Source organism: Varroa destructor, unplaced genomic scaffold (genome assembly GCF_002443255.2).
Source record: "Varroa destructor unplaced genomic scaffold, Vdes_3.0 BEIS01000002.1, whole genome shotgun sequence".
Taxonomy (NCBI): domain Eukaryota; kingdom Metazoa; phylum Arthropoda; class Arachnida; order Mesostigmata; family Varroidae; genus Varroa; species Varroa destructor.
In genome coordinates, this window is record NW_019211455.1 from 13,881,064 (window position 1) to 13,894,393 (window position 13,330).

General features: G+C 44.4%; 1 protein-coding gene and 2 long non-coding RNA genes across 8 annotated transcripts in view; 2 read left to right on the plus strand and 1 right to left on the minus strand.

Annotated features, from left to right (window-relative positions):
* LOC111244760 (GTP-binding protein Di-Ras2-like) overlaps positions 1 to 13,330 on the minus strand; it is an 85,776-nt gene that overhangs the window by 26,073 nt on the left and 46,373 nt on the right. The window contains exon 1 of one of the 4 annotated variants that reach the window (XM_022792156.2): positions 5,483 to 8,964. The exons of the other annotated variants lie outside the window; for them this stretch is intronic. The gene's annotated coding sequence lies outside the window, so the exon portion shown is untranslated. Of the gene's footprint in view, positions 1 to 5,482; positions 8,965 to 13,330 lie in introns of those variants that run through there. 4 annotated transcript variants of the gene reach the window in all.
* The window catches only part of LOC147757408 (uncharacterized), a 70,144-nt gene that overhangs the window by 11,759 nt on the left and 45,055 nt on the right, over positions 1 to 13,330 (plus strand). The gene's annotated exons all lie outside the window — the stretch shown is intronic.
* LOC147757409 (uncharacterized) lies at positions 2,234 to 5,653 on the plus strand. The gene is made up of 2 exons (XR_015322305.1): positions 2,234 to 4,048; positions 4,261 to 5,653. It is a non-coding gene; the product is annotated as an uncharacterized LOC147757409 (long non-coding RNA).

Consider the following 13,330-nt stretch of genomic DNA (forward strand, 5'->3'; position numbering starts at 1 on the left):
AACGATTCTTATTTTTAGTGCTGTTGAAAGCTCATCATAAGATAAGACTAATTATGAAAGAAAAGTTAACCATTAAAAATTTCCAAACCCACGAGAGCAACCAGCCTGCGACTTCTGCGGTATCTGTCTCGTCAATCATACCTTCACTGAAAACTGAAAATCCAAAAAAAAGACACCCAGTAAACAAAAAAAAAGAGAAAAGACTTCTAATGAGATAGTGAACATCAGCATAGAAAAGCCAAGTTTCCTCTGGCTATAATCTACATGGTGCCTTAGTAGGTGCCCGTAAATTTATGCAGGTATCTACAATGAATAACTTACTAAGAAGTACAAAATGGGTCGAGTAGCTCCACGTGAAGAACTATAATACGTGGTTGAACTTATCACAGGATCGATAACTCTCATGCTTGGAAATGATGGTAGAATTTTATAAGTAAAGTTATTCAGTTACAGCAGAAAGTTAGTAAATCGAAGCAGCAGTAATAAAAAAATCTACTGCCGGTAATGATGACAATCACAACTAATAATAACAACACGTTCTCTTTTCTAGACCCCCTGTTCTACTGGTGATTAGCAAGATTAACATAATTGAGCACGTAGACATTATATAGCTAATAGTAGCTTGGCTAAGTGAATACAACGCAACGCATCAATGCTTCCTAACGAGTAATTTTTCCTTCATAATATAGAGTTTTTACAAAGACGAAATTAAAGTTGAACATGCTTTCCAAGTTTTTTCCACTACCGACTCTAGTTAGCTAATAAATTCCGCCGAGTCACGAGAATCTAATAGCTAAAAGTCCTATCGGTCGCTTTGTTCGCCTTCTCAACCCTGTCGGCAGTGAGATGCGATTCCATATTGTCTACCCTTTACCATCGAGACTTCAATACAAACGTGCAATACGCTTCGATAATAGTATAAACTTCTAGTTTCATTAACTTAATGTGATCGACAGCCCACAGAGTCAGCTTAACATACGTGTACATGCCTACAGGGAAGGAGGGAACTGTATTTCGAGCCGGAATGAGGAAACGAGAGAAAAGCGGGTGGACGACGGCGTGCATTTTGACGCGGCAATATAATGACAATGCCATTCGAACCTTATGCCTTCTGAAGGACCAAAGCCAAAAAAAGATGCAATTGCGTAACATGGCGTAACTAAGTAGCGACAAGCCAGAGGTGTTTAGTGGTGGAGTATCCTTCGCTGATAGCGCAGTATCGAACGTAGGGGCTGGAAGAATTTTTCGCGTCAAAGGGGTCATCGGATGGCAAAACAGGGAGATGGAAAAAGCCTATAAGGCATATTGGTGAGCGACCCTGTGACCCCGTCGTTTAGTGGAAAAGAAACTGCGAACAGCGACAACAGGCCGCTTTGCCGTTAGAGCTAAGCGTCGAAGTTATTCTTTTAGAAGGCTTCTTGTTGATGTAGCAGCAAATAGTAACGACAGCAGGCGTGTTCCAGGAAAAATCCTTCGAAAGAAGGGCATGACGACCAAAGAAATACAGATAGATGCGTCTCGGTGCAGATCAATTGATGTAGACCATAGAGTACTAAATCGTTTATAATTTAGTTTTTGTCCGCTTTGGTTAGTGTAATAACATTTGTTTAGTGAAAACTTTTTAGAGGTGACAGTAATTCGACATAAGTCGTAACCGAAAGAAATGCCCACGTGCGAAGTCCTCCAATTTAATCTAAAGTGAGACATGTTCGATTGAACCCGAATCTGTTAGCATTATTCTGTTACCGTGTATGATCGCTTTCATTATTCCGTTGCAGTTATTTGCCCTGTTTCAGCTTTGTCGTTGCGTTTCGTCGACGGTTCCAGCTTAGGTTATTTCATTTTCTTGTTGCTTTGGCAATTGACTGTATTGTTTGTGTTGTTTGCTTAATTTAGGCTAGTAAAACCAAGTTATCATATTATTACTTTTCTATGCCGTACGCTCATTGATATGATGCTGTCAGTACTTGGGCTGACGTGTTAGTCATTTGAGACTGTTCCAACAATTGGAGGTCAAACTGATCTAATAATTCACCATCTCATAGAAATCTCAAGTGGCTTGAAAAGCCAGAGTACAAGGTTAGGCTGCCAAGACGTAGCATTCGACGGAGCGGATTTTACAACTTTGTTCTGGAAAACCGAGGGAAAAAGTGGGAAAAAGACCCCGTGCGTGTCTTGCTTTTCTTATTATTACTATTCTGTAATATTCCTCTATGTTGTGCGGTGGGGCATGTCGATGGCGATGCTTGAGCTGGCGCTCTTTCTAGTCTCACCAAAGATTTAGTGGTCTAAACCAATGATGGTAAGCATTAATTATAACAATAAATTCTACGTAATGTACGATAGGCTTCTCCTGTTCGACAAAGCATCGACAGCCTTTGATCGATTAATGTGCGTCTGCGAGCCGGTTGTCTTCCAAACAGGACGTCTCAATACGTATAGCCTATATTGCCAAACGTAAACCTTCTCAAGTAACCAGTGAGTTGAACAGGCCCAGATCTCAGCGTCAACTCGATATGCAAATCTGTTCCTGATTCAAGACAAACAACCTGGACATCCTGTTTAATAAACTGTGTACCGTCGTCCGATTTAGTGGCCTACACTAGAACTTTCATACTTAAACAGGATTCGATTTGTCTGATCACGAAAGCCAATTCGTACGTACTTTTGATGAATTTCCCCTGCTAATATTCGTCTTTATCCGCCGTCACTGATCTAGCTTAGTTTCAAAATTTTCATGACTCTCCTTAAATTTTCTGATTTGAAGATCAACGCTAACTATCGGAAGCATACCCTGTGAAGTTGACTTCATTCAGCTTTCGCTCGCGTGAATTACATCTTTTCAAATGGAAATGTTTGTTTACGAAAAGAGTTTCCTGCCGAAGTCCTCCTTTCGGAGCTGAATAGTCCTACGACTTCCCAGCTATCCAAAATGTCTATATATGCATAAGCGAAAAATCCGCATCCCTTTCTGCTTCTTGTTTAGCACACATGACATAGTCGACCTATAGAAGTATAAAGCTACATTATGCACGTGGCCCTTAAGTTGCGGAGTTTCTTTAAGGTTAGGTAAGGCTATTTAAGCCCGACGCAGTGTTTCTGTCTAATGCTTCACTATGGACTTACACGCACTCAATTCCCACTGAGAAACCCACGCTTCGAAAATATTGAAGAAAATATATTAGCGGAGCTAGGTTCAGTTTACGTGAATTAGGCCCCCACGACGAGGAATTGTTCACGATGAACAGCTCAGCCACTGCCTTGAAAGTTTTTTCAGTTCTGACGTAAAGCATATTTCGACGAAAGAAACGGAGATGGTAGATTCTAGCCGTAGGAAACTCGACCTAAGGTCGTCTAGAGAGACGAAAAACAAGTTAAGCTTTCAACTTCTGAGTACTTTTTGAGATAGGCTACCCCATTATTCAAACTCTGTCCGCCGGAGTGTATGCTTCGTGCAATAGCACGGTGATCTTAATAATGATTAATCCATTTATTTTATTGCTGTGTCACAGAGCGCTTAAATGACCGTTCTCCTCTAGCCCCTATATATACATATACTGAAACCAGCACATCGCTTTTGCAGCGCACCTGCCAATCCACTTATTGACATTATTCGATCTAGTTTGATTAAATTAGATAACTCTATTAGTAGATATGCGAGGCTCATTTAAAGGTTCTTGTTGATCTACGAGCTGATAAGCCACTGTAACCATAGAAGAGATCTGTTAGATCCGCTCGCACGGACTTTAGACGTTTATTAGCCAGTGACAGACGCAGCATTATCTACTGGTTATGAATGTAGCGCGCCTCTGCTTCATCCCCCAACGACGGCAGGCACAGCAGAAGCCGACTGGCCTTTGCCATTAATCCAGGAAGAAAGTACCAGTATGCTGAGAAGGACCGCTAACAGGAATGGACCCCGAGAGACACGAACGCTTTGCGGAGAGCCATAAAGACTGTCTTACTCCGTAGATTCTTTCGTCCCGCCATATTCTGGCAACCGCGACATCAGCAGCGGCAGCAGCATCGCCATCAACGACAGCACGGGGTACGGAGTACGGGACGATGCAGCATTATTTCATGTTATACTACGGTATAGGCGTAGCAGCAGTTATATGAAAACTACTGAACTAGGCTAAGCAAGATATCGCTGTTCCTATAATAAGGCTAATATTATGATGCATTATCCACGTACGATAGCTAACTTAATTTGAAGCCTTTCTACTAACACTATCCCTCTCTTTTTTTTGTCCTACAAAGCTCAACAGTCAACGATGACACGTTTTCGTCTTGGACGCGTTTCTTTCGATTACCCATTCAGTGTTGGCGCCATCGTTTCGCGTTCGAGTTTCGGTTATGAAACAAGCGCGATTGTTGCTTGTGAGAACCGCGTTGAAAAGCAGAGATTAGAAGAATGTTAATCTAACGTTTCATCAGCAACCACATCAGTAGTGACGGGAAAAGCAGTTTCTCTTACAAATATATGTTCATACCTTTGAAAATGGTGTGCAAACGATTCAGATGCGTCTATTGTTCACAATAGATTTTCCCTCAGTGTACTACAATATGTCATCGAGTTAATATAGCCCAATTGCACAGTGTAGTTAATTAATCAATACGTTAGTTAACCACTGCTAGTTCCCCACTTAACGCCATGCACCTTGAGCTGCGACAGCGGCTACGATTGGCGTTTGTTTCTTTACACATACACTTTATTAGCTGATTTCCACGAACAATGTGCACCTTTGCGTGCCCTAACCAGACGTAGAGCCAGGGACTCCGAAGTTCCCGGCGCAAACTTCACTGCGCACGCTACTGACTGGCTAACTTTTGGATCCGCTTCCTACAGACGGTTGTTATTACTAATCGTTGTCAGTGAAACCGATCGACACTTTTCATGCTGCTGTTCCTAGATTTGTCCCCTGGAAAAGGAAAGAAGCAGTTGTTTCCATCTAAACGTCGCTCGACGGCAATGGCAGGTAACCTCAGCCTTGGCTTAACGACAGCCGCAGTAGGAGATCGGCGCCTTCGCACCCGCCAAATGTGTTCAGGTCTCTGATACTCGACAGAGAATACACACGATGCAGAAAAAAAAAAGGATAGACAAACAGCGGGATACAGCAGCGTACAACAAACTACAGATCTATACACATCGGCTTGATCCTTCAAAAGTTTTGCACACACAAACAAATACTGTCTGTATACGATTATATCGACATTTCTCAATATGGCAATTCCAACGCAATTAGCTGAAAGAAAACTTGAATCTAAGATAACTATTTTATTTTAACTGTTATTTATCTACTTGTGATTTAATGATGAAGCGGTTACCGCGAGAATCAATGCGTAAACAAAGTGGAGCTGTCATCCTCACCTATGAAATATACTCTATATTACATCGTATAACCGCTAAGATTAAGTTGATTCCTTTTCTCTATCGTATTTTTTCTTTATTAGTCCATCAGTACCTCTCTGCTCTTACCTGCTTGGCTGTACGGGTTTCCTAAACTATTTAACGTTTTTGCTTCAATGTTCCAGTTCGTTTACTGTCAATTCGGGGTACCACTTCCGTAGCCCGTTTCTTCCTCGTTCAATCTACGGAATGTCCTGCTATTTGTCGCCTTCACCTCTGAGGTGGGGGGGGGGGGACAGACGAAGACGAGGTGCTGCTTCTCCACGTTCTATTTCCCTTGTCACCGCCGTAGTCCGTTTCCTTTAGCTGTCGAAGATTCCAACTGGTCTCTACGCTACGGCAGTATCACAGTCCAGCGTCCTACGCAACTTTGTCTCTTTATGTTCTTCAATGCACGGGTAACGTTGCTGTCTTTGGCGACGGTGGCTATTGGCCGTTGGGGGCAACGGCTGTCGCCTCGAACGCCCCAGTTGCCGTCGATGCTACACTACTATCGCACAACGGTTCGTCGCTTTTACGCGATTCCACTCACATAGACCTTTGGCATTGCTATGCTTTTTCCCTTTTTTGTGGTACTAAACTTGCTTCATCCACTACTCCTTTACGGTATCGAACGGTGCCGCATACTGGGGTGGATCCGTGGTACTTCCGCTGGTTCAACGATTAACCAATCAGCCAGTTGGACAGAGTTTGTTGCCTGGATAATGTCGACAGCGACGGACTCGACGGTCTTACAGCGAAAACTCTCGGACGACTCGAACGCTTCTATTCGGACTTTTTTTTTTTGCTTGTCCGCACACAAACCCCCTGAATCACGAAGGACGGACAGCGTCGCTCCTTGTTGAGTCCGTTTTTACGTTGGTTTGTTATTGTTAGTTATTTGATTAGGATTCATAGCACGCAGTGAAGATAGTGGTAAGCCGCCTGTGCGTCACCTGCACGAACAACCTGAGTTCGGCAGGTTGCTGTTATTTGCTTCGGACCATGACGTCCACTCGAGACAATGCTTGACATGATTGGTGGCATCATTTTGCGTCATGCTCCATTATACTTTGACTACTATGTATAATAACACTTCTAACATGAGGGTCAGTTAACTTCCGAAGCTGCGTGTACTCGGCTTTTTGTTAAGCTCGCTGCAGCCACCAGAGTTGTCTAGCTAGTTCTGTTCAGACCACGATAGATACTTTTGCTGGCGATTGTAATACGCGATCCAAGTTATCCACGTCGTTGTGAACGTGAATGACGCAGTGAGGTGAAACTCCAGTGGCGTCACGAGCTGTAAAAATGGCACTTGTAGTACTCGAACCGTGCGTTGCTTCGTATATAAACGTGCTAACGTTCGATGGGTAGTCGGCAGTTTAGCAGTGAGGGGCACACGTCAACGGCCTACATTCGACGTACGTCATGAACGGGTTAGCAATTCCGGTTTTACCCACGCCATTCGTGGCATCTATTGCAGTTTTCACTGTCACTGACCCTTTGAGTATCAACAGAGCCCACCGTTGTTGTCAGCGTTTTCGTATCTACCATACGCTTCAATCAAGCTTCAACTTTGTCGACTCCTCGACCGACGATCAGCGTGCCCAATAGCAAACAGCTGCGCCTCAACATATGATCATACCACATACTCACTGATACTGACATCTATCTCACTGGTACGATAGGCATACGCTTACACAGGCACACACATATCGGCTCGATAAGCTCGAGACCCAGCAACACAGCGCTGCACCTAATCAATGCTGCTGCTGTTAACGGATTCGCATAGAACGGAACGAACGAACACTTTTTCCTTTGCGCTCTTTTAGTATTACATTCACTCGATTATCCGCGATGATCAGCAGCGGCAAAAGCGACTAATATCACCGTTGTTGTTACCGCAATACATAGAGTGCCCGCGCGCGAAACTTTCTTTCTGCGCCGCCTGGCGTACGGCTACAGCACCATACCACCGTCACTATCAACCGACGATAATCGCCTTAGCTCGTTGTTTGCCTAGCCTTCTGCCTGTCTATTTTCTGTTATCTCTTGCTTACTGCTGTTAGCCTGCTTCGAGTTTCTGCCGACGCCCAGTAAAGCAACCCACTCAGCTTTCAGTTCGGAGCACTGGCACTTAGCGTGGCGCGCTCATCGCCTGCCTCACCCCGCTGCCGCGGCCGACTCTCATCGTCGTCGTTGTCGTCTCTTAGCGTGGCGGCTGCTGATGCTGCTGGGGCGTTTGGAGGAGCGAGGCCGAGGTACGGGGGAATGAGGGACTGAGGGGATGGAAGAAGACCTCGGTTGTCTTGCTGCTGCCGTACTGTCTTCGTTGCCTTCAGTACAATAAAACACAGTGATGGTGCTGCGCTGCGTTGCGCTGTACTGCCCCAGTGCCACCGCGGGTAGAACCAGTGGCGGCCTCAGTCAGCCTGAACCAGCCGATGGCAGCAGCGAAAGTAAGAAGGTCGCTTCGAGACAGCGCGCTTTCCCCTGCCACTAGCCGCTCTGCGAGAAGAGAACAGAACGGAAGGCTCAGTTGAACCCGGAACTGGTACCCACATTGCTCGTGGAAGCGGTACCGTGGGTTCGACTGATGCTTCCCCACTACAACTCTACGAAACGGAACTGGACAACAACTGTAGTTACCGTCTTTGTAGCGGTGGGGAGTAGAGGCAGCGGTTGCGTTGGCGGCCGCGAATAGACTGTTAGCTATGGCCTGGTCCCCGTTAGGTACTAGGGTAACGCAAGCTAGAGCAGGACACAGTAGGCACAAGACAGCAAGCAGTCAAATGCAATGGTGACGGGCGGCCGCTGTTCGAAGGGGACGCATAGAGGGAAAGGGCAGTAGCAGCAGCACCAGCAGCCGGCAATGGACAGCAATAAAATCCATCCTCTTACCTCCACTTTACCCCTCGGCCCCACTTTGCTCCTAACTAGAACCCAAGCTATTCCCGTCATCGCCTTCTCGCCATCCTAATCGCGTCGTGTACGAACGTGAACGAACCAACACCAAACTTACCAGCTCCCCTGACTTCCTAACCCCTCCTCACCAACTGGGTGCATATCCTTTCTTCATATTATGCTCAACATACGGCAAGGCAGGCGGTGACGACAAACGCCAACAAACTCATGAGATCCGCAAGCTTTTGTGTTAGGGTACTAACGCGACACATTTTTTAGCCTTACCATTCAACCGATTCCTATCCTAATCCCCTGTCCCCTACAAAACGGGCAGTAGAGCTCGCGCAGACTGAAGCTACAGCGAGGGGTAAACGAGCGGCGGATCGCTTCTTCCCACAAAGGGAGTTCGCTTTGAAAGGAAATGGCGAAGGGATTCCGAAGGGGAGAGACACTTGCAACACAGAACGGAGCGAGAGGCGGGTAATGCCGCCTTTAGGAAAGGGTTCGCGCGCCAGAAAGACTAGGGGAGAGTCGAAAAAGGACACCGAAGAAGTACGTCACATAGCATACGTACAAAGGGCGGAAACGTACGCGCCCCCTAATCCAGCTGACGGAATAGCATCAATCCAGCGAATAGAAGATGAGAAATTGTTCGGCTAGCAGATTGGCGGGTTGACAATGGCCATTTATAGCGCGCTGTGCTCCCTTACATCTAGTTTTTTTTGTTGGTTTGCATGCCACACAATCTAGGCCCTTTACCAAGGTTAGCCAAGTTAGCAAGGACCGCATCGACGGCAGTCACATGAACTAACAGACCGATGGCAGACCGACAAAGTAAACAGTAACTGCATTGCGGAGCAAACAACAATAATTACAATAATTAACGGACCACACCATGACGACTCAGCTTCAGGGAGTAGGAAAACGCTTGAACGTCAACAGTCAATAGAGGAGAGCAGAAATAAATTTTTACTACTGCTGCTATTAATAATGATTACATTGCTCTGATTCGGTTCTATTGGAAGGGCATATCGGTTCCGTAAGATTTCAATTTTTCCAAAAAAAAAGGACATTCCATTCCATTAGGCAGGCTGGCAAATCAAACGTCGAGCCAATATGAAATACTGGTAATATCCAGACTGTTTCCTTGAGAAAATGGAAATTTCGACTCTGTCGCAAGGTAAGAAAAGGGTCCATTTTTTTCGACAATTCACTATTATACCCATTGTATAGGGGAGGATTAAATTAAGTGGTAGGATGTTTCACAAGCTCTTAATCGTTGTTAGGGGACTTCAACGTATTTTGCTGAACTAGAATTTGAAAGTAGTGCGTGCGCCAGACTCAAATGCAAAGGGAGACGGCACACTAGAGATTTCAATAAAAGCTTTAGGGAAGTATCATGCTTCAGAACCGCTTTGTATTCGTCTGTTTTCTTTTCAAGTATTAATTTTTTTTCAAGCAACGGCCCATACGAGAGGTGCATTATGGAACTACTTCGGTTAGTTTAAATCTATATATATATAGGCGCTACTAGATCTATCTTAATCGGTGGTGGCAAATGTTTCAAATATTGCGTAAGTACTCGTCTATGGTACGCGAAATCCTTGAAGTTTTTCTTATTTAGAACCTTCGGAATATTGGCTGTCTCATGAAAAGATTCACCAAACTATCTCGAGCTCAACCCAATTGGCTAAATGGCAGTAAATCACCCTAACTTCTTCTACGTTCCTACGCTTTTAAGCGGTAAACAGAAGGTTCTCTGATGTAGAACAACGACCATTTTTTCCACATTGATTTATAGAATGATAATGTATGTGGTCTTCACTAACTTTATTTTGCTCATGCATATATAGCTGCGGGACACACGTACACCCGCATATGACACAGTTTTTCCAGACGACACCCATGGATGCCTTTATCGTCACACCACGTAAGCATTTACAGATCCTGCATGTTCCTTCGAGCTTCAGGTAGATCTCGCGGCTTTAATCTATTGGTAACTTAGTTAATTCTCATTCCCGCCCAGCAACAGCGTAATAAGTATCACTGTCACCCCTGCCAGAAAAGTCTATCAGGTTACCCTACTTGCCTTTCTCGGTGTCATTTAGATCCTCATCGCCAGCCGACGCGTTTCCTACTTCATCTTTCACGTCGTTCCTCATAACCCCAATATCGCTCGGCATGAATAAACAGAGCCAAGCAACTAGGCCAGGTCGCGTACTGCAAACACAAACATCATGAGCAAACACAATAATTTGTGTCTACTTTCCGTTCTCCGTCTCTAGCACTTGGCACACCGCACCGATCGTCTCAACGCTGCAGTGAATGAATGAAAAAAGCGCTAGAGCGAGGATAAGTTACCGGTAAAGTTAAAAATGCGGCTATTTGAAAGGCTATTCTTCCTTGCACCTTAAAGAGTCCCTTCAGTGAGGTCTCTTTGAGCTGAGGCCGCAGCCATGCAAGATGCGGACAACGTAGCGAACCATCATTTTCTGTTGGTCCTAGTTTCGTCCCGATAAAAACGCGTGAAGGGTGAACGCGTGGGATTACCGAGACAGCCCTGTGTAATCCATACGGCTGATACTGTTTGGTAGGTGTGAGAGATGGAATCTTTCTCTAAAAGAAATTGTCGTTGCCGTAGAGAAATAGGTTGTTTTAAGGGCTAGATCGTTGGCTGTCGTAGTCATTACAATTATGGCACCCTATGGCGCTACTGTGCGGCCGCTGATGACTGTTACTTCAGTGGGCAACATCAGGCATTTACTGTGATTAGAGCGAAGAAAAGGTATTTCAAGAATCGAGAACGGCTTATGAAAGAAAAAAAAAAGCAGGCATTCATAGGTGACGGCAATATGCTCTACCTGACATTTTAATATTTAAAATTTTAATCTGAATAGAAAATCGTGCAGTAATTATAAAATATTTCTCTCACTGTTGTAGTTTGACAGTGATACTCTGCAGCTGCAGCGGATATGGTGGGCAGATCATTTGGTTATTGCTCGAGCGCGCTCGTTTTTGGCCGGATTGAAAACACACCGGATAAGAATTGCCCCATACCGCATGTCATTGAATTACTGGAAGCTACAACGAAGCCCCTGATCGACAGCAACGAAGAAGGATGAAAGAACGACCGTCCATATAGAAAAAGACATCTGCCTAGAGTGCACATTCCGACCAGCGTACATTCGTTAATACATACTTTTCGTATACAAATTAGCTCAGAGAGAGGTACCTTCCAGGAGCTGCCGACGCGATCATGAATGCGACCACCAATTACCGCTTCAATTTCCCTGTGTGTATTTAAGAACAATTTTTTTTTCTATTTCTGAACCACGACACTAATCAAGTAGATTATAATTCTATCACTAATTCTATAATTCAGAAGGTTTATTTTTATTCACACAAATATACCTGTGCGCTTTGATCATTCCACCTCGCCTTCAGTTAAAATAGGCCATAATTACCGAGGAAACTGTTTGACAGCCGAGCATGGCAAGCCAAGATCTTTTCGCCAGATCGGCGTGGACTGTTGGTATCGCACTGACAAAGTGCAGTTCTCGAACGAACGTTGTCTTCGGAGTAACACTTTGTAATAGTGTTTAGGATTTTCTAACGGAAGCTCGCGTCTTGAAGAACAAACGTATGTATATATATACTCACATATACATATACATAAATCAGAAAAGAGCCACATGTTCCACATGACGAAACCATGCAGCACAGAGGCTTCTTTGAAGATAGGTAATCTCGGGGGAGCCGTTGGCAGGACGATCCTGTGTTTTCACAGGTAACATTATCAGAGAGGCCCTCCATCCATATTCAGTAGAAAATTGCCGTCGAAGCGAGCTTTAAGTGGCTCAAATAGCTTCGTAGATGAAGCTTTTGAAGGCTGTCTTGCATTTCTACAATGATGTGCTGGCAGTCTTTGGTGAACGCATCCGGCTTGTATGTATGACTACGAAGAAAGACGGATTCGAGTGAACAGAAGGAGGGAATCAGGTGTACGAGTTACGGGCCTAAACGGTTATTCATTCACCTTTTTGTGTACCTTTAATTTCTATATCTCACTCCAACGTATTACTCCTTGGCTAGGCTTGTGCCATTCTCATCCAGAACCCTATGAAAATGGCAAACGAAGTATGCGGACTACAATGAAACGGTTTCTAGTACGTCGCAGTATAATTCTATCACTTTACTAAATATTTTTTTCCCGCCGAGTTCCACAATTGATAGCGTGCCATTCAGTTGCAGTATGGGAAAGCAGTTTTTCGTTTAATCTCAAAGAACGGTCTCTGGTTGTCGCCAAGGCAGGGGAAATAACTTAAAATGGCCGTCACAAATATATTCGACGAATACCAAAGTTTTAGTACCATATTTCTATGTTGGTTTCGAAGTAAGCGTTCGTACAGCATCCCTAGAAATGGACGAACGCTATCGCGAAATGTGTGCACCCGCAGTTTCACAATCAAAAAGTACGTTTTAGCCAAGTACGTCGGCTGTGACGGCTCTCGTAAAATAGCCCAGTTAATCGCATTTTACGCATTGAAACAATGTGCATAACGAACAAATAAATAATTGCTCATTATGTATGTTCCGTGCGATGTTTTTTTACTGTTAATTGATACTGAAGCCGTTAGGTACCACTTTGGACATGACTTTGAACGACAAATATCGACCCTTCCGGCCTGAACTCTTCTTAATCAAATATAGTTGATACAATTAAATCACCCACAGCTGACGAGTCGTTCAAGGCTTTGGCCTTCATCATGCGAACCTAATTGTACGTGTCTATGTGACAACAGCGTTAAAATAGGTACCGTTAGGCACTTATCGAACTTCCTTTGAAGTTGCAATTTAGGATTCGAATATTGATAGCTAAGGGCCTACATGCCTTCCTGAGCTGCACGAGGCCGTTCGATATACTGCTACAGAATCTAGTACAACGACCTCTATGCTCCTTCCTGATGTTCGGAAATACAGGCTACCATAGTTTAAGCTGACCCGGGTCAATATTACATCTAGAGGGGATTTGCG